The sequence below is a fragment of the Manis javanica genome, chromosome 9, assembly GCF_040802235.1.
Source record: "Manis javanica isolate MJ-LG chromosome 9, MJ_LKY, whole genome shotgun sequence".
Taxonomy (NCBI): domain Eukaryota; kingdom Metazoa; phylum Chordata; class Mammalia; order Pholidota; family Manidae; genus Manis; species Manis javanica.
The window spans coordinates 83,198,497-83,216,988 of NC_133164.1; the positions used below are offsets into that span (position 1 = coordinate 83,198,497).

Below are 18,492 nucleotides of genomic sequence, written 5' to 3' on the forward strand. Positions count from 1 at the left end.
GTTTTTCTACTTGCATCATTCCTTCTTCTTTACTAATTTAAATTTACTATAAGAATGAACCGTCTCATCCTTATTTATTCATTCAGTTACTTATAGACTCGACATTTATTTATTCCAATGAGATAAAATTCATTGCTATTATTTAGTTTGTTGTTCATTTTATTCTAGGTTTGGGCATTGGGATCTCCTTGAGGCTGGCTCCTCTGTCTTTTGACATGACATCAAATTTGGAGCATTTGCCTTCTTTCTGGCATCACAGTGTCTTGCAAAGACTGATCTTGCCCCATTCCTCGAAGGATTTTTGGTTCATTCCATTGTAGAAATGTATTTAGAAACAAAGATCTGCATTCTTGATGTGCTCATTGAATTTTGCCATTGCTTCTAGGTCCTCTGTCATCTGACAGAGGTTGGGGGTGTGTGTATGTACCAACATGCATATACAGAGTCTGTATCTGTCTTATATCTATTTGCGTATACACACACACACACACACACACACACACACACACACACAAAATCATGAGTTTATATTGATACATCTGATTCCAGTCCAACATGCTAAGAGTTAATTCTAGCCAACTCCCTTCCATTTATTACTAGTAACTCCTCTATAACATGGGGAAACCTCACTCTCATTATCATCAATCTATTTAATTATTTACTCAACCTGGAAATACACATAACTTATTTTCAATTGCAGTTTCATAGCACTGTAAAAAATATACCTTTAACTAGAGGACAAATGTGTGTACAGTTTTTTGCCTTTAGCTCTAAGGTATATAATTAAAACACTGTTTTCAGAAGTTACATAGGTTCTGATCTTTTCCAATCCCTTAAATGGTTGTGTTTTTTCTCTCTAGTGAAATGTATGTGAATGGTATTAGTTTATGAATATTAATTTAATGTTCTGTTACCTTACTAAATTCATTTACTGTTGGAAGTACTATTGTTATTGAGTCTTTAGCATTTTCAACATATTCCATCATCTGTAAGTAGAAATAGCATTACCTCTTCCTTACTAATTCTTACTCTAATTGAATCATTTCATCCAATTGTATTTGCTAATACTTTCAGTACAGTAGTGAATAATGAGATTCTGGACATCTGTCCTCTGTTTTGATCTGAGTAGTAATGCTTTTAGTATTTTCCTATAAGTAAGATAGTGGTTTTAAGATTGAGGAATATAAATATTTTCAGTGCTAGAAACTGTTCTCTTTATTTTCTTGAGTGTGTTTTTGATGAGTGAATGCTGGAATTTCATTAAACTTTTCAGCATGTATGGAAATAATTACATGGTGTTTAATATTAATAAATTTCCCAATACAAACCAACCTTGGATTTTTAAGTAAATCACACTTGAGTGCATTATTTTCTTAATTTATATTGTTTGCTAAAATTTCATTTCATTTCAAAAAAGTTCATAAAACTTTAATGAACGAAGTTTTTTAGGTTTTGATGTCAATATTGTACTGGCTTAATATGAAGAAATAGAGGTTTTTCTCTTACTTCCACTTTATGGTGTATCCAAACTATTGGAACAATTTAGAGTGTTGGGACTATTTGGTCTTTGAATGTTTTTTTGGTTTCAACTGTGACACTGTTTGTGCCTGTTGTTCTTGTGGGATTGAATCTTAAAAACTTTATTTCTTCTATGGATATTGATCTCTTAACACTTCTTAAGAGCTCTGGTCTCTCTGCTTCTTCCAAGGACACAAACATACCATGGGGGCCTCACCCTTAGGGCCTCAGCTGAACTGACTCTCCTCCCAAAGCCTCACCTCCAGGTGCCAACATGGGGGAGAATTAGGTCTGCAATATTTGAATTTTGGGAGAATACAGTTTGGTTCATAATCATGAATCATTAAAATTAGGGGGAAAAGAACATTTGACACATTAAATTTCCAGAGAAAGGATACTGCTTAACAGTATTAAAGATTGCTTACTGGTCATCAAAGAGTGGCACATTTGACTTGAAAATATTTTACCATTTGCATTCAAATCAAGTCAACAAATACTTCATGAGTGCTCCATCAGTCACAGCAAAAATACCGATTTGGGGGACATAGTTGTGAATCAGACAAACAACACATGCCAGGTGCTTTGGGAGGAAGAAAAGTTGGGAGTAATGGCACTTAGTGATCCTAAGGTATCAGGGAAATGCCCTTAAGTGATCTCTGTGCTGTTTCCTGGAAGATGAGCACCATTAGCTAATGGGGTGGGGCAGGGCCCAAAGAATTTCAGGCAGAAAGAACAGTATGTTGCAGAGTCTTGAAAGTAAGGAAGTGTAATAGGCTTTTCATGAGACTGTCCTCATTGCCTTATCATTTTGCCTTAAACTAAAGCTGAGAGTAAGGGATAATAAATGTTTTTATATACACAGAGAGGTATGCTGAAAGGCAGTTGAACTGGTCTCATCTCCAGCTTATATTGCTAGATATTTGCTCATTTTTTAGGAGGATTTGTAGAAGGAGAAAGTGCTGTGGCTTTTCACTCTCTCTAAAGCTAAAGGTTCATAGATGTGCCCAGAAAAACAGCAGAGGTTGGGAATGTTGGGTGCATTATTCACATAATAATCTAAGTTTATTCACTAAGTGAACAATCAAGAATGCCCAAGGTGGTGGTAGAAGGTAAGAATGGAGCTGGAAGGCATGAGCTTCAGAGAGACTGGAGTTCATGAAAGGTACCAGACGGCTTTGGAGATTATGGGATGTTTCTGACTCAATAAGCTTCAGTGAAAGTCACCATAGGAGAACATCCCAAGAAGTTCCACGTGATTCATCCCAGCAGTTCCCACGTGAACGGTGGTGCTTAGGGAAGGAGGGAAAGAGGCCCAGTGAAGGGAGGGAGAAGAGTAGGAAATGAGGCCTCTCTGTTTCAACTGGGCTTTGAAAGGAGACATCCTCCAGATGAGCATGGCCACGGAGTTACCAAGTCTTCCAGGTGGGAAATGGCAACAGGCCTAGGCTGACTGGGTGTAGTGACAAGCCTGGACAAGGCCATGCAGGTTAGCAAGAGCAAGGATGTGCCGATAGGTAATTATAACTCTAGAGGCAATGGGTATGAAAAGATAACTGGAAGAAGAGAAAACAAACAGGATAAAAATACTCAAGCATGCTTTCATCGTCACAAAAATCAAGTTAAAATCAAAGCGAACCACAAAAATGATTTTCTTTACCTGCAAAATACCAAAAATTTAAAAATACACGACAACAATGATATGGAGCTGCTGGTTCACAGTGACAGCCAGTGTAAACACCAAATAAAAAGTGTAAACAAGAAGACAGCCTCTCAGCACACATCTAGATCTTAACAATGTTTATTGAGTTAGTGATTCTGCTTCAGTACACATCCAGATCTTAAAAGATATTTATTTGATTTCATGTTTATTGATTTAGAGAGAAGTACAGTGGTTATGCTGGTGACTTAATGCAGATGTTAGAAGTAGACTGTTTGGATTCAGGTCACAGTTCTGTCACTTCTGACCTTTGTGGACACAGGCAAAATACTGGAACTCCTTGTACCTCAGTGTCCTCATCTGTAAAAATGGGGTTCATGACAATGCCGACCTTGTCTGGGTGTTTGGAGGATTAACATTTGCTGTGCAAGTCACAAGCTCCACAAAGACTTCCTGACTATTATTTTTAGGTCCACAACTGCTCATCCAAAATTCTAAGGATTTCAAAATACAGGCCTTTTTGATTCTGGAAAGATACTATGGGGTATGGATCATAATATGTAATGCCCCACCATGGATTTTGGTGTAGGACTGTATAATTAAACTCATTAACATTTCTATTGTGAAATGTAAGAATATTCACATTGAATATCACCAAAAAATGCAAAGTGGTCTCACATCAGTTCAGCTCAGATAAGGTTTTCTTGTCAAATATGACACAGAATCTTAAGAGATTTTCTGCCATTTGGTATTGTCAATAAGGCTGCCTCCCATAATAAAAATACTCAAAGTGAAATTTTATGTGTAATGTATAATATTGCATTATTTAATAAATGTTTACAAACTATTAAAAACTTGAACTGCTTATGTTATGCAAATAAACAGGATACCGTTTTGTGTTTTATACATATAGAAAAAAATATGTAACCATAGAAAAATAGTTTGGAAGAAAATATGCCATACTATTAGCAGTGACTATCATATTGTCATAGAATTATGATTAAATAATTGGTACATTCTACAGACTTTTAATAAAAATTAGAATAAAAAATAATTTTTTATCAAATAAACTGTAGTACTTGGTCTTAATTGTTTGTAAATTTGACTATAAGTAATTTCAAAAAGTTGTCTTTTGTTATCTTTTCATGGTGGTAAATGCCACTATAAATCAATCCTTTATGATAGAAAGTTAGAGAAATTTCTTTGGGTATTTTGTTTCATGTGCTGAATTTCACTGGTTAATGTCAGTCTCAGTCTTTCTCCTAAAATTTAGTGTAAGTCAATTTCAAGTGAGTTTATATAAAAATAGTATTTTATATTAAGCCATTGTAAGGATTCAATCTGATGTATTTGCTGTTTTGCTATAGACAGCTTCAAAATATACACCAAATCCCTCCTCATATATGAGAGTTCAGAAGTAGAGAGGCCTTTGGCAATCAGACACACATGTGAAGTTGTAACCGTACCATTTTCTTACTGCTAACTTTGACAACTTACAAATCCCCTAAATTTCAGTTCCCTTATTTTCAAAACAGAAATAATAACATCTCATATGAGGATGAAGTGAGATAATCTCTGCAAAGCATACTCAGTGCTTTTTATCATGTGCTCAATAAATGGGTGTTCTAGTCTCCTTCCTAAGTTTTAACTAAGGACAGACAAAAAAAAAAAAAAAAAGGAAGGAATAAAATAGCCCTTCTTTATTGAGCACTATTAAAAGCACTTTACTTGTATTAATTTCTTTCACAGTCCCCTGCTGGGGGCCTGCAGAGCATGCCCAGAGAGGCAGAGTTGGTGGCTGGGCCGTTAGGTGAAAGCTGGTCATCTGACCCAGAGCCCACTCTTGTTGACCAGACGAGCTTGTTAGTTAAACCACAAGACTAAGGTTGCTACTCTTGTGGTTTAACGTGTGTAAGCAATATTGAAAAAGTAACTATGAAGCTCTGTTAACAGGTTTGTATTCCCTTTTTGTCGTCTTCTGTGTTTCATGCAGCACGCTGAGAACAGTGATCTTGAGCACCTTTGTGATTACTACTCATCTCTCTTCTGGGGACACTTTCTTGAAAGTACTGGCAAACATCCAGTCTACTCAGATATGATCCCAGATTAATGGAGTTTTTTTGAAGCAAATTACACCCCTCTCACTAAGACTGGGTAAGAGTTTAAAAATACATTTACTCTTTGTGGATGATATTGTATGTCATGACCTGTTCTGAAATATGTCTGCCTTGTTATAACTTGGCAAGTTGTAGTAACTAAATAGACACATGGTGACAAGGAAAAATAGGGTACCACAAAAAGACATTGGTACATTGATGGATGTGGTTATTATTAGCTAAGCATATGCTGATGTATTTGAAGATATTTTTATTACTTACGTAAAGTATAAAGACTTCAGTTTAGTATAAGGGGAATTTCATGACAAGCATTCTTCTTTTAAAATATAACTCCCATCCAGTTTTGTGAAACCTGTAATTGCTACAATCTATGTTGTTTCCTCTGCTGTAAAACCAATAACTAAAATGGAGAGGCTATCTCCTTGAAATTGGTTATAATGAAAATGTACCTACTGTGGTTATTTTGATGCAAATCATTCCCTAACTGTGAGTTTCCCTTACCTATACTTCTAGTGCATATAAATTTACTTCTGCATATCTTTTCCTCAACATGGAAATTTTCTGTTCCAATACACTAAGTTGCCAGCCACTGCAGCTGGGGTTAATTTGCAAAACAAGAGAACCGGGGCTGGGAAAAGATATTGAAGTTGAGCCAGGGTGCAGAATAGCAGTATTTACTGCAGAGAGTACTCAGGGGAGTTGGAGAAGATGAGCACAAGTGATCAGGCATCTCTTAGAAGGACCCTCCAGTGGCTGCTGTGAGGATGGAAGCTAAGAGATGTAAACAGGTGCTTTTCCCAGGACATGAGTTTATCTCGGATGAGTAGATGTAGAGAAATAAAGTTCATCCAGAGGGTTTGCTTCTCAAGCATACAAGTTTATTCTGCATCTCAAATACCTGAGATTCAAACTGAGTCAGTACCTCTTAGACATAAATAGAAAGATACCAAATATTTAGGTGGAAGACAGGACCTTTTGGAAAGCATATTTACCTACACTGTGCAACAACTTTTCAAGTATTTCACACACAATGTAGAGAAGGGATATCTCAAAAGTTTCCTAGAGAGTATAGCCTGGTAAATGGAAACTGGAAAGGCTGAAGATGTGAAAATGCCTCTGGTCATACCACGGTGGCTGAAACCATGGTATTTGGGAATAGATTGGTTTCTCTGGTTTGAACTCTGGCTCAACCACCTTTTGGCCATGACTTCTGGGGTAGTTGTGAAATACAAATGAGCTAATTTATAAAGAGTGCTTTGTACTGGACCTGGCACACAGTATGTGTTCAATAAATGAATATTAAGTCTGCAAACATTTATAAGGGCTTTTGTAGGTTCACTAGTCCTTAATCTTAATGCTGTTTCTTCTATAAGATTTCTCATCTATAAACTTTCCCACTAGGTTGAATTTCCCTTCATCTCACCTAGCCAACCATAAGAAGACATTACTATATTTTCCAAGCGTAGATTTTTGGTTTCAAATCTGGTGTGTATTATCTTTTTGAGGGTCATTGATATTTTAAATTCTGTGATCTCAAATCTGCCACTTTCTAGCTTATTAATATTATTAGGTAAATTAATTACCTCCCTAAAATCTCTTTTTTGAAATGGGAATAATAGAATTTCCATAAACATTTTTGTGAAGATTAAATAATATGACACAGTGCATGACATGGTGCACCCAACACATGTGAACTACTACTAATATTACTACTGTTACTATAATTATTCTCCTTAAATACATTCTTGCTTACCTCTGGTGTGATTGCTGATGTTTTCAACTTGTGGACCTTAAAGCAGGATGTTGTGCTGAATTTTTAATAAGGTATTAATATATGTGAAATCTCAGGCCACTTTCTAACTTTTGAAAATATGATTCATCATCATCATAATTTTGTACCCTCAGAAATATAGTAAATTTAGCTTAAATGCAAATCTCATTTCATGATGTTACGAAATTATCTTAAGGACAACTGCTTTTAGAACTCCCAAACTTGATTCATCCCAGAGGAAATTACGTAACTTCCATTTAAGTTGCTCTGTTTTGATGATTCTTAATACCAGAATTTGGGCTTTTTTGCCCTTAACTTTTCACTCTTGACTTTAAACTAATGATGTAACCTATCGAGTCTATAAAATTATACAATAAATACTAGGTAATCAGAATACAACAACTCTCCACTACATACTCCACCTGAACTTTCTCACTTTGTGCTCAGTCTGATTCTGAAAGCCTAGAACTTGATTCTCTAATCCAGTCTTAATGCCCGATCCTGGCTCAGATTATGTTCAGCACAGTACAGGTGTGGGTTTGAAAAAACAGTGAATTTTAGTAAACCAAAAATTTTGACTCCATCTCTCATATTAAGATCTGCTATTAACCTTGGAAGACTCGGTGCCACGGTTGATAATAAGATTTTCTATGAATTGTTGGGAAGAATAAAATCAAAATTATTTTTAGATTTCCCCTCCAATTGATTTTCTTCCTTTTTTGTATTTTTTCTTCCAAAATATGTTTAAATAATTTAATTGTATGAGTAAGCAGGAATAAGAATATGTCAGATCTTCAAATATCTACCAGAATATCTATGCATATCCAAAATTAACCAATAATAGATCCTTTGTAGGGCTAATTTATCTCTTTCTGTAATCTGGACCAATTTGTATTACTCCATGTATGCAATATTGTGACTTTTTAAATAAATTCTATGGACTGGACAAGGGAAGTAACACGCATTAAGTGGTTACCACATGCCATGAACTTTGCTTATCTGCTCATAAATTCTGGAGATGATGTAAGATGAGTCCAGCCCTTCCTGATAAAATGAAGATCAAGCAATTAAGTTATGTGTTAGTTTATACTGACTAGAAGTGCACAGAGATATGGGTGGGGTGAAGGTGGGGTCTCATCCAGGTCAGTTTAATTTCAAAGCTATCTTCCATTTGATCGTATTTTCCCCTTTATTATTCTGTCAAAGACTCTTTGAGGAAAAAAAAAATTCCAAGGAAGGTCTATAATGAATCCCTCTGTTTTTGATGTCTAACCAATACACACTGTCAAGTCCATCAACAGCACTTCTTGTGTCTCTGGGTGATCTGCCCTGTTACAGAGTCTCTGGGGACCATTGATGATTCCCTGGGAAGGAGTGGAAATAGGGGTAGATGAGTGTGGTGGTGAGGGCATAAGGAGAAACTTCAGGTGTCTAACTATATATACTTCTAGTTTATTCCAGGACACTTCCTGAAAAGAAAAATGGAATACTTACCCAGTGTTCTGAAAGATCTCAATGTTTGCTATTGATATTGGTGGTTAATGGAAACTTAAGGTCAACTTTAATTGCTATGACCTTTCATTAAGTCAGTACCTGTTTGGTATTGGTAACTATGATGTTCCTTGATAAATCAAATGTCTCGTTTCATTAATTTGTTTAATTTGTATTGGGAAAGCTGCAGAAACTAAAAGCTCTTACTAATGATTTTTCTTTAATTTTCCAAAGTGTGTAATGCATTATTAGTATGTCAATGTTCTTAATTCATCTTATCTGTACTTTATAAGAAGACTGGTACTTTTTTCCCCTAATGAACATTTTCCTTATTTATTTATATATCCTCATCCTGAAACTGGATGGATAATATTAATAACTCATAATTCTTGGTATAAATTGACAGGGAAGAGCATAGAATTAACTAGATTATACTTATGAAACATTTTGTGTACCTTAGCTTTTTAATTATATTGGAATTCTAATTGTTTTGAACATTCTAGAGGTCTTTCTAAGAATTGCTTCAAATGTAATCTCTTAGGTGCACTTCTATGATGTGATTTTTCAAAGATTGTGGTCTAGTAAACTTTTCTTTTATATTCTTTATAAAAGTCAGTTTTATTTAGAGATACCAAAATTTAGTCTATTTCTTGGAAAATTTAAGAAAAGATCTACTTAGGTATTGAAACTGTGTAATAAAAAGTAGGGATGGTTGTCAAAGAATAGATGGGTCTGTAAATATCTTCCAGCCTTTTATCTTTGCTCTAAAACTAAGTCTGTGTGAGAAAAAAAGTGGTGGGCATGAAGTTGGAAAAACCAAGCTGCTAACTGAGATTGAAAGCCACCCACTTTCTTGACCTCTTGAGATTTAGTTTATTTTCCCTTAAAACAAAACAAAACTTCACTGAGTTGTTATGGGAATTAAATGAGATCAACTCTATGGCAGTGTTTTAGAAATTTAAGGCTCTATAAAAATAGTGCATGTGAACATTGCTGTTACCATGGTATTACATGGAAGCTTTTACTATAAGATTTTGGAGAGTCTAAATGTAAAAATCACTTAATTTAAAAAATTTCAAAGTTAAACATTTTTAGTGGGCCTAGTGTCCCACCAACTGTTACTGACTATGTTGAAGTATGTCATCTTTCATTAAGCATGCAATGATTTGTGTTTGTCATTGGCAGAACATACGCATTTGGAGTAAGTGGTAAACATTGACATTGAGTATTTTATTTTTTTGTTAGATTGAAATCCTTGTTGGTTTATTGAGTCATGAAGATTCAAAGTTCCTGTCATTGGTGTCAGAGAAATGTTAAGCAAGGAATAAGACTATAATATTGGCAATTTTGTTGGGGTCAATTAAAATTAAAATTATCTATATTCCATAATATAAATTGGAAACTGGAGTGAACTCATTTTTACGTGTGATCAGGAAAGACAGAGAATTTATAAGAAGCATCAGTTTGCCTGTATGAACTGTATTTCTTGACTATAGTTGTGGACTTGTCTATTTCTCCTGACAAGGTAGGACCAATTCAGTTCTATCAAATTTTGCTTCTGATGTGAGGCTGTAGGTACAGGCACATTAAGGACTTCTGTGTCTTCTTGTTGAGTTGACCTCTTTCTCATTATGAAATGTCCCTATTTTCCCAATAATATTCTTTGTTTAAAATGTGCTTGTTTCACATTAATAAAGCTTTTCTTTCCTTTGATTATATTTGTGTGGTATACTGATTTCCATCTTTTTACCTTTAATGTCTTACTTTAATGTTTCGCAGGAATGCATTTTCTCCACCCGTCTACTAGTTTACCCCTCATCCTATCTTTAGACTTTCTGTGTCAGTGAATGGAACACAATATACTCAGTTGCTCAGGCCAGAAACCTAGGAAATATCTCAGTTCTTCTTTTCTTTCATCTATTAAGCATATCTGACTGATTCTTCAGAAAATATCAGAAATTTACCCACTTTTTTCCATATCTGCAGCATAAACCTAAAAGAGGTCAAACTTTTCACTACTTTGCATCTCCCGATCTCTCTCTTAGGTCCTACTTTTGCCCATCATCCTGTTGCCTGCACAGTAGCAAGGGTGATTGTAGCATATATGACATCATTACCCTCTTCAAACCCTGTTGTCTCTCCCTTTGCACTTAGAGTAAACTCTAAACTCTGGCCATGACCTAGAGGCCCAATATGATTGGTGCCCTGACTCCCTATCTACCCCCGTCTCTTACTGTGTATCACTCAGTTTTGGTCTTTTTGCTTCTTGATTTTATTGAATTTTTTTCCATTGAGGATCTCAGCTGTTGCCTCTGACTGGAATAGATTCACCCGGGTCCTTTCCATTGTTAGCATTTAAACTGAGGCCTCATGCATGCCAAAACATCTCTTCCTTAATTCATCCTTTCAACAAATACCTGTTCAGTGCATACTGGATGCCAGACACTGAGCTCCATCCTGAGAATAAAATAGTAAAGATACCTTTGTTCTCAAGGAGCTTGCAATTCAGTGGAGAAGGCAAAGATCATTCAATGAAAGTACAGACATGAAGTGAAAGAAGTCCTGCAAAGGAAGTGAGCACAGCTCAGTGAAAACTCATAGTAAAACTGAGATAGACTGAAGTTGTAAATAGGCTTCCTTGAAGAAGGCTTCTTGGACTATGATCTGAAAGGGGAGTAAGAGTTAAGTGGCATATTGTGAATTCAGTGGAGATAAAAAGCATATAAATTGAAATTTTAGCTCCTATACATGTACTGTTCACAAGATACATTATGACAATTTTGATTAGACATATCATGATTAGTGATTTACAACAACTCTCAATTTGGCACAATCTTGTGATATACCTAAAAGCAAAATAATGGGCTTCTTATTTCAAATGGAGAGGAATGATATTTTGCACCATGAGATAGAATTGCTAAGAAAAGGGTAATAGCAAGTTTTTAGATAAATTTCTGATTCATAATTTATAAACTTGGTACAAAAAAGAAACTTATAGGACTGTAGATATTAATGTAGTAAAAATAAGAAGTACTTGCATACATTTCTTAGGCATCATCCAAATAATTCAATTCTTTTGATCTGGGCTTAAAACTGGAAGCATAATGGACCAATATAAGGGGTGGGAACATTAGAATATTTGGATTTTTTTCTGGGGCTGCCATCTCAAATGGCCTGGATTGGAGGTAAGACTAGTAATCTAGCAGAGACATGATATCATTTATATATTCCATCAAATTGAATGAAACATAAGATTTTATATTCAAGTCTCCTTTTCCTCCTGGCCTCTCAGCTGTGCTGAAATTAATATTCTCTTCCTCTATAATGTCCTTTCTACTTACCTATATTTACCCAAATCCTACTTATTTTTGAAAGTTGATCTTAAAACTAAAATCTTTTTCCTCAGCTTCTGCCAGCTTGGTAAGATTTCCTGTCAGCAAATTCTGATAATCTAAGCTTGATGATATTTAGCCATATGTTACCCTACCTACTATGTAACTGTTCTAAAAGTACATTACTTTTACATCCTGTATGACTTACCCTGTATGACTTAACCCTTGCTTTTTAATAAACCCCAAAATTCAATGGCAGAACACAACCACCATTTATTTAGTTCATAGTTCTACTGGTCTTAGTCAGGTTAGGCTGATTTCAGCAAAATTAGCTCCTGTATTTGAGGTCAGTTTCAGGGTTAGCTGGGAGTTAATGATCCTAGATGGCCACATTTACAGTTGTGGCAGTTGGCTGGCAAATTGGGGCATGTGCATCTCATCTCTGGCAGGCTGGCCTCCGCCTCTTCCCATGGATATCAGGTACTACAAGCACCAAGAGGCTGAGCTTCACTGTGCACACGCTCTTCACAATTGCCCTCATGCTACTTGCTAATGTCCCATAAGCCAAACCAATTCCCTTCTGGACAGGAAGATCTATAACATCACAATCCATACAGGGAGGAAAAGAGTTTGTGATCACTTTTATAATTGACCCCATCCTCAGATTAAAAACAATAAGGATTTCCTTTGAAACCCTAAATCAGTGCCATCCATATATGAAAGGCACTCAAAATACATTTCTAATAATACATACATGAAGAAATAGATGGAAGACCCCTTTTTGTATCTCTGTCTCCATGACAACTTAAATATCAATTGACTATTTTTATGTTAGCACGTTAATACTATTTGCATACAAATTGATCAAGAGAAGTCAGATGACTAGTCTCTCCATTGGGCCACATGAAGCCTGTGACTTACCATTGATTTCTGGAATCACCGGAAGCACCTCCCTGTTCCTGTATATAGCAAATGAGTCCTTTGGCTTTAGTGATGGCTGGAAAATTTTTGACCTCAGTTTGCAAAAGGGTTTGTAAAGAGGTTCTAGTCTGAGTTAGAGATGTGTCCTCAGAGCCTCAAGCCTAAGGGTGAATTTCAAATTGTCTTCTATTGAGGATCAGCCCTTAGGAATGCAAGATGTAAGAGAGCAGAGGTTTTGCTATCTCCTTGGGGCAGAATGGGAAGAGGTTTGCAACTACAGCAACTGCACTCCCTCCGCACCCATCCTCCCCCACCCTTTGGTAACCACTAGTTCCTTCTTGGAGTCTGTGAGTCTGCTGTTTTATTCCTTCAGTTTTGCTCCGTTGTTATACTCCACAAGTGAGGGAAGTCATTTGGTATTTGTCTTTTTCTGCCTGACTTATTTCACTGAGCATAATACTCTGTAGCTCTATGCATGTTGTTGCAAATGGTAGGATTTGTTTCTTTCTTATGGCTGAGTAATATTCCATTGTTTATATATACCACCTCTTCTTTATCCATTCATCTACTGATGGACACTTAGGTTGCTTCCATATCTTGGCTATTGTAAATAGTGCTGCAATAAACATAGGGGTGCATATGTCTTCTTGAATCTTGAGTTGTTTTCTTTAAGTAAATTCCTATGAGTGGAATTCCTGGGTCAAATGGTATTTCTATTTTTAGTTTTTTGAGGAACCTCCATATTGCTTTCCACAATGGTTGAACTAGCTTTCTCACCAGCAGTGTAGAAGGGTTCCCCTTTCTCCGCATCCTCACCAGCATTAGTTTTTCTTAGTCTTTTCAATGTTGTCCATCCAAAATGGTATGAGGTGATATCTCATTGTGGTTTTAATTTGCATTTCCCTGATAATTAGCAATGTGGAGCATCTTTTCATGTGCCCGTTGACCATCTGAATTTCTTTTTTGGAGAAGTGTCTGTTCATATCCTCTGGCCATTTTTTAATAGGGTTATTTGCTTTTTTGGGTGTTGAAGCATGTGAGTTCTTTATGTATTTTAGATGTTAACCCCTTGTCAGATATGTCATTTACAAATATATTCTCCCATACTGTAGGATGCCTTTTTGTTCTGCTGTTGGTGTCCTTTGCTGTACAGAAGCTTTTTAGCTTGATGTAGTCCCATGTGTTAATTTTTGCTTTTGTTTCCCTTGTCCAAGGAGATGTGTTCAGGAAAAAGTTGCTCATGTTTATATTCACCAAAACAACTTTTAAATTGAAAAACTTGAAGAACCTACTGTACTTGATTTCAAGTCTTACAATATACTACATTAGTATGTTATATATTTCATTAATCAATGCAGTGTGGTGTTGATGTAAGAATATTTCTATAGATCAATGGAAACAAAATTAAGTCTGTCAATGTGGTAAATTGACTTTTGATGAAAAGAAACCAAGTAATTTGATACAGAAATGCGAGTGTTTTTACCAAATGAAGTAGGAACAATTAGATAGCTACATCAAAAAAATTAAAACTCAACCATTACCTCACGTCCTATAGAAAACTATTTCAACCTGGATTGCAGATCTATAAACTATATGTAGACTTACAGTGTATAACATGTGGGAAAAAGCAAAGGAGATGAGCTTTGTTACTTTGGATGAGGCAAAAACTACAACAGAAAGGGGAAAATTTTGATAAACTGTACTTTTTAAAAATTAAAATATCTTACTCTTCACAATGCTCTACTTAGAAAATTAAATGACAAGCCAATGACTGAAGAATATATTTCTAATTCAGTGATGGTAAAATTTTTTAGTTTAGTATAAGAATTCTTACTTTTTTTTAATATATGATTTTTTTAAATGAGAAGATTATTTGAATAAACACTTCATAGAGGATTAGGAATGCTAAATAAGCTCATGAATACATGCTCAACATCATTAATAATTAGAGAAATGCAAATAAAAGTCATATGAAATCACTCCCCACCCACTGGAATGGAATGGCTAAAATGAAAAAGACTAACAATAGCAAATGTGGGTAAGGATGCAGAGCAACTGGAAATATGCATTATTGGCAGAAATGTACACTAGTGCAGCTTCTTTGGAAAAGTTTCATGGTTTCTTCTGGAGTAAAGCAAACAGTTTCTGTGTGGCACAGTAACTCCAGCACCAGGGAGAAATGAAACCACAAGTTTCCACAAAGTCTTTTCAACTGTTCTTGGAAGCTTTATTTATACTATTGAAAAACTAGAAATAACCCCAAGTGTCCATCAAATAGTCGATAAATATGTTGTGGAGTATGGATGCAACAGAATGCCATCAGCTTTTATAAAGGAACAGATTATTCATTCAAATGACACGGATGCATCACACAATCATTTCACAAAGTGAAAGAAGCCAAACAAAAACATTGCATATCAAATAATTCACTGATAAGGCAAATTCTGGAAAAGGCAAAACCATAGTGAAAGAAGGCAGAACAATGGTTTTCAGGAACTGGGAGTGGGTGAGAGTATTAATTGACCACCAGTGGGCACAGGGAAGCCTTCTATGGTACAAAAAAATTTTAACCCCTGATTGAAATGGTATTTAAGCAAGGATGTAGTTTATAGATATTAAGTTGTATGTGTGCAGTTGGTGAATTTTATTGTATGCAGCTTAAATTTCAATGAAGCACTTACAGAAGTGTTTGATCTACAGAGCCCATAAGCATGATCCACTATATTTATAATCTTGAATCATTTCTCATTCTATTACTGGGTCTCTAGATTGAATTAAAAATTCCAGAATTTAAAAGCTTTTGGTTATTTAAAACTTCAAAGAGTGAAAAATATAGGGCAAATCAAATTACTTAAAATGACATTGGGTTTCATGCATTAAAAAAAACACTCAGAAAACTGTTTCATTGGGCATACTGAATTTCCTGCTACTTCCTCATTTTATTACACAGTACCCAGTATCAAGGAATGTCCTGAATGGTAAAATTTTCTTCTAACAGTTTCTAAATTCTCATCATGATTTTAAATTCCCAAACTGAATTGGTTCAGTATTTTCCCCATATGACTTATTGGTTTGTTCTGGTTTCCCTTGGACTGCTCAGAACCTGTCTTTGGTGTCTACATGGATATTGTCAAGTTTGGAAATACTGAGTGTCCTTAGAGTCTGCTTTTAAAGCGAGTGTGGTCTGTGGGATGTCGTCTGCTTGAAGTTGGAAGTTACTAGAGATAAATTCTCAAGTACAGGTGAAGCAGCTCTGCTGTTTTTTACTGTGACTAGAGGGTCAGTGGCAAAGTGCCTCTATCTCCCGGCTTGAAGCTGCTGAGTATTTTGCTATAGGTGCCTTTCCTTGTCAGTGACTGAGTGTTTTCAACTATAAGCATGAAGCCCAGTGACTGGCAAAGCATGAAGATACATCACAATACTTACAATTATGTAATATTTCTTATGGTTAATATTGATCCTGTGTAAATTTCCCCCAACTTCTTTTACATTAATCTCATATGCTTATAAACTTAGAGTAACTAAAAATGCTGATAATAGGAAGAATCTATGTACTGAAAATGTTTTCCGTATTAAACTGCATAGTCCTCAGACTAAGTGATGAAAGAAAAGCTTTGATAACATTGCTTTTAAAAATATTTTTCTTTTATGAATGATGGCAACGTTAGCCATTTTTTAAAATCATATCTAGGGCTGTTTATTTTAAAATATCTACTTTCCCATCCTGAAATTCTGGAATTACAAGTGTTATAAAGGTTATTTTAATGGTAGTGTCCAGAAAGGCTTCATTATATTTCATAAGGCATAATAAATAAATGGTGGTCATTTTTCACTTCCTTTAAGCAACATCTGAGAATCTTGAGTTAATCTTCCTTTTCAGTCTTATGAGTTTGTTTGTTTGCAGGGGTATAGTGTGTGTGTGTATAAGTAAAATTAGGGTTTCTGCTACAGATTTTTTTTTAAAGCTTGGGAAGGCCAACTTTAATTCATTATAAATGAAGGCAAGAATGAATTAAAATCAACTTTGGCCTGTGCTTGCAGGAGAGAGGATGGGGGCTTTAGGCTTGCTGGTTGTGCAGTCTCACATTTGACAGGTCTCTTGGCTTTGTGAATTTGCCTCCTACTCAGTTTGCTACTGCTTTGGCTGAGAAGAGAGCCAGAATGTTCTGTGGGGGTGTGTTCAAGAGAACAAGAGAATTATAACTCTCCAGACAGTGACAGAATATGTCATTTATTGCGCTATAATAAAAAATACATGTATTTAATTCAAACAAACCTCTAAAAAAGTAGGTCCAATTTAGCTATTCAGCTGGAATGCATCTAGAAAGAGAAATGGAGCTCATCAAATAAGCATCTTCTTCCATATTTGGAAACGTTACGATCACTTCCCCCAGCCTGCCAACAAAAATGACGCAAGCGGCTGTGACATTGTGGGTGGAACAAACAGTGGAAATATAAGAAATTATACAATGTCTCACTCTTCTTTCTCATAACTGCCTCCTTTCAAAACATGCTGTGTTGAGGAGGAAAATGACCCCAGGACCTTCCGCGGTGCTCACATAATATTTCTGGAAACGATTCTCCTGGAATATAATTAATACTTGACAATGAAATGCTTACTAGGAAGTAGCTTAATGGCAAAGACAAACAAGAAGGTAGAAAGGAAAGGAGCTAGCTGGTCCTCCTCTGGGAGTGTCGGGCTGAGGCGTGAGCGAGGGGTGGATGGATTGGCCTCAGACCTGAAGAGGGAAAAGGCAAGGGTGTAAGTGGAGGAGTGGGAGGTGCTGCAGTTTCCGCCAAGTGCTACCAAGTTCTGTTTTAAAGTTCAAATGTAACTTTCCTACTCAGCAACTTCCAGTGGTTACTGTCCAATGTTATGTAAACCGAACGGGAATTTAAGGACACAAATGCCAATCAGTCTTCTCTCTTATCAGCGCCTCCTCATTCTTAACTTTAATCTTGTTCCTTGAAACACTGGATCCTGAGTGCACCCAAGTAGACTGGAACCTTTGTAAGAATCTTTCCCTACTTTGTGTTCTGTTAATTTCTATCAAATTCTTCATATCCAGTTGAAATGTTTCTGCATCTGTTTCTTACCTCTTGCAACAGGTAAAGTTAATTTGCCCTCCTGGAACCTTCCTTCTGGTTTATTAATGCAGTTTTATTAATTAAAGTGCTGTATTTATCTGTTTTGGTCCCCAAACTATTCATGTGAGCCTTCACATTCTTAGCACTTGTCATGTAGCATGATTAGACACCACTAAATGTTTAAACTTGAATATACAGAAGAAAATAATTTAAGACAATATATTTATTATATTTTAAAAGGCACAAAGGAGCTTTAAGGGCTATGTAGTACAAAACACTATTACTATTCTTTGCTATTCCAGAGATGATATATTTATGAATTTTTAAATCTTTATGACAGCCAACTACTAGTAAAACCAGCAGATGCTTGGAATTTTGTAAAAAAAACAAAGATTCTTGAGTGTATCTTGAGATGAAAAATATTTTAATCAGAAGCCCTATAAAATATTTTTGATATTAATAATAGCATAAGATACTTCAAGACCTAACTGTGAAAGATTATCTATAATCTTAAATATCCTTCTTTAGGCAGGTAATAAACTGATATTTTAAATCTTTTTTTAATTGAAATATCATTGATATACAATCTTATATTGC

General features: G+C 35.6%; 1 protein-coding gene across 6 annotated transcripts in view; it reads left to right on the forward strand.

Moving 5' to 3' along the window:
• Window positions 1–18,492, forward strand: part of DLGAP1 (DLG associated protein 1) — an 858,481-nt gene that overhangs the window by 124,811 nt on the left and 715,178 nt on the right. For all 6 annotated transcript variants that reach the window (XM_073212860.1, XM_073212859.1, XM_017658265.3 and 3 more), the window contains exon 2: window positions 5,169–5,329. The gene's annotated coding sequence lies outside the window, so the exon portion shown is untranslated. The remainder of the gene's footprint in view (window positions 1–5,168; window positions 5,330–18,492) is intronic.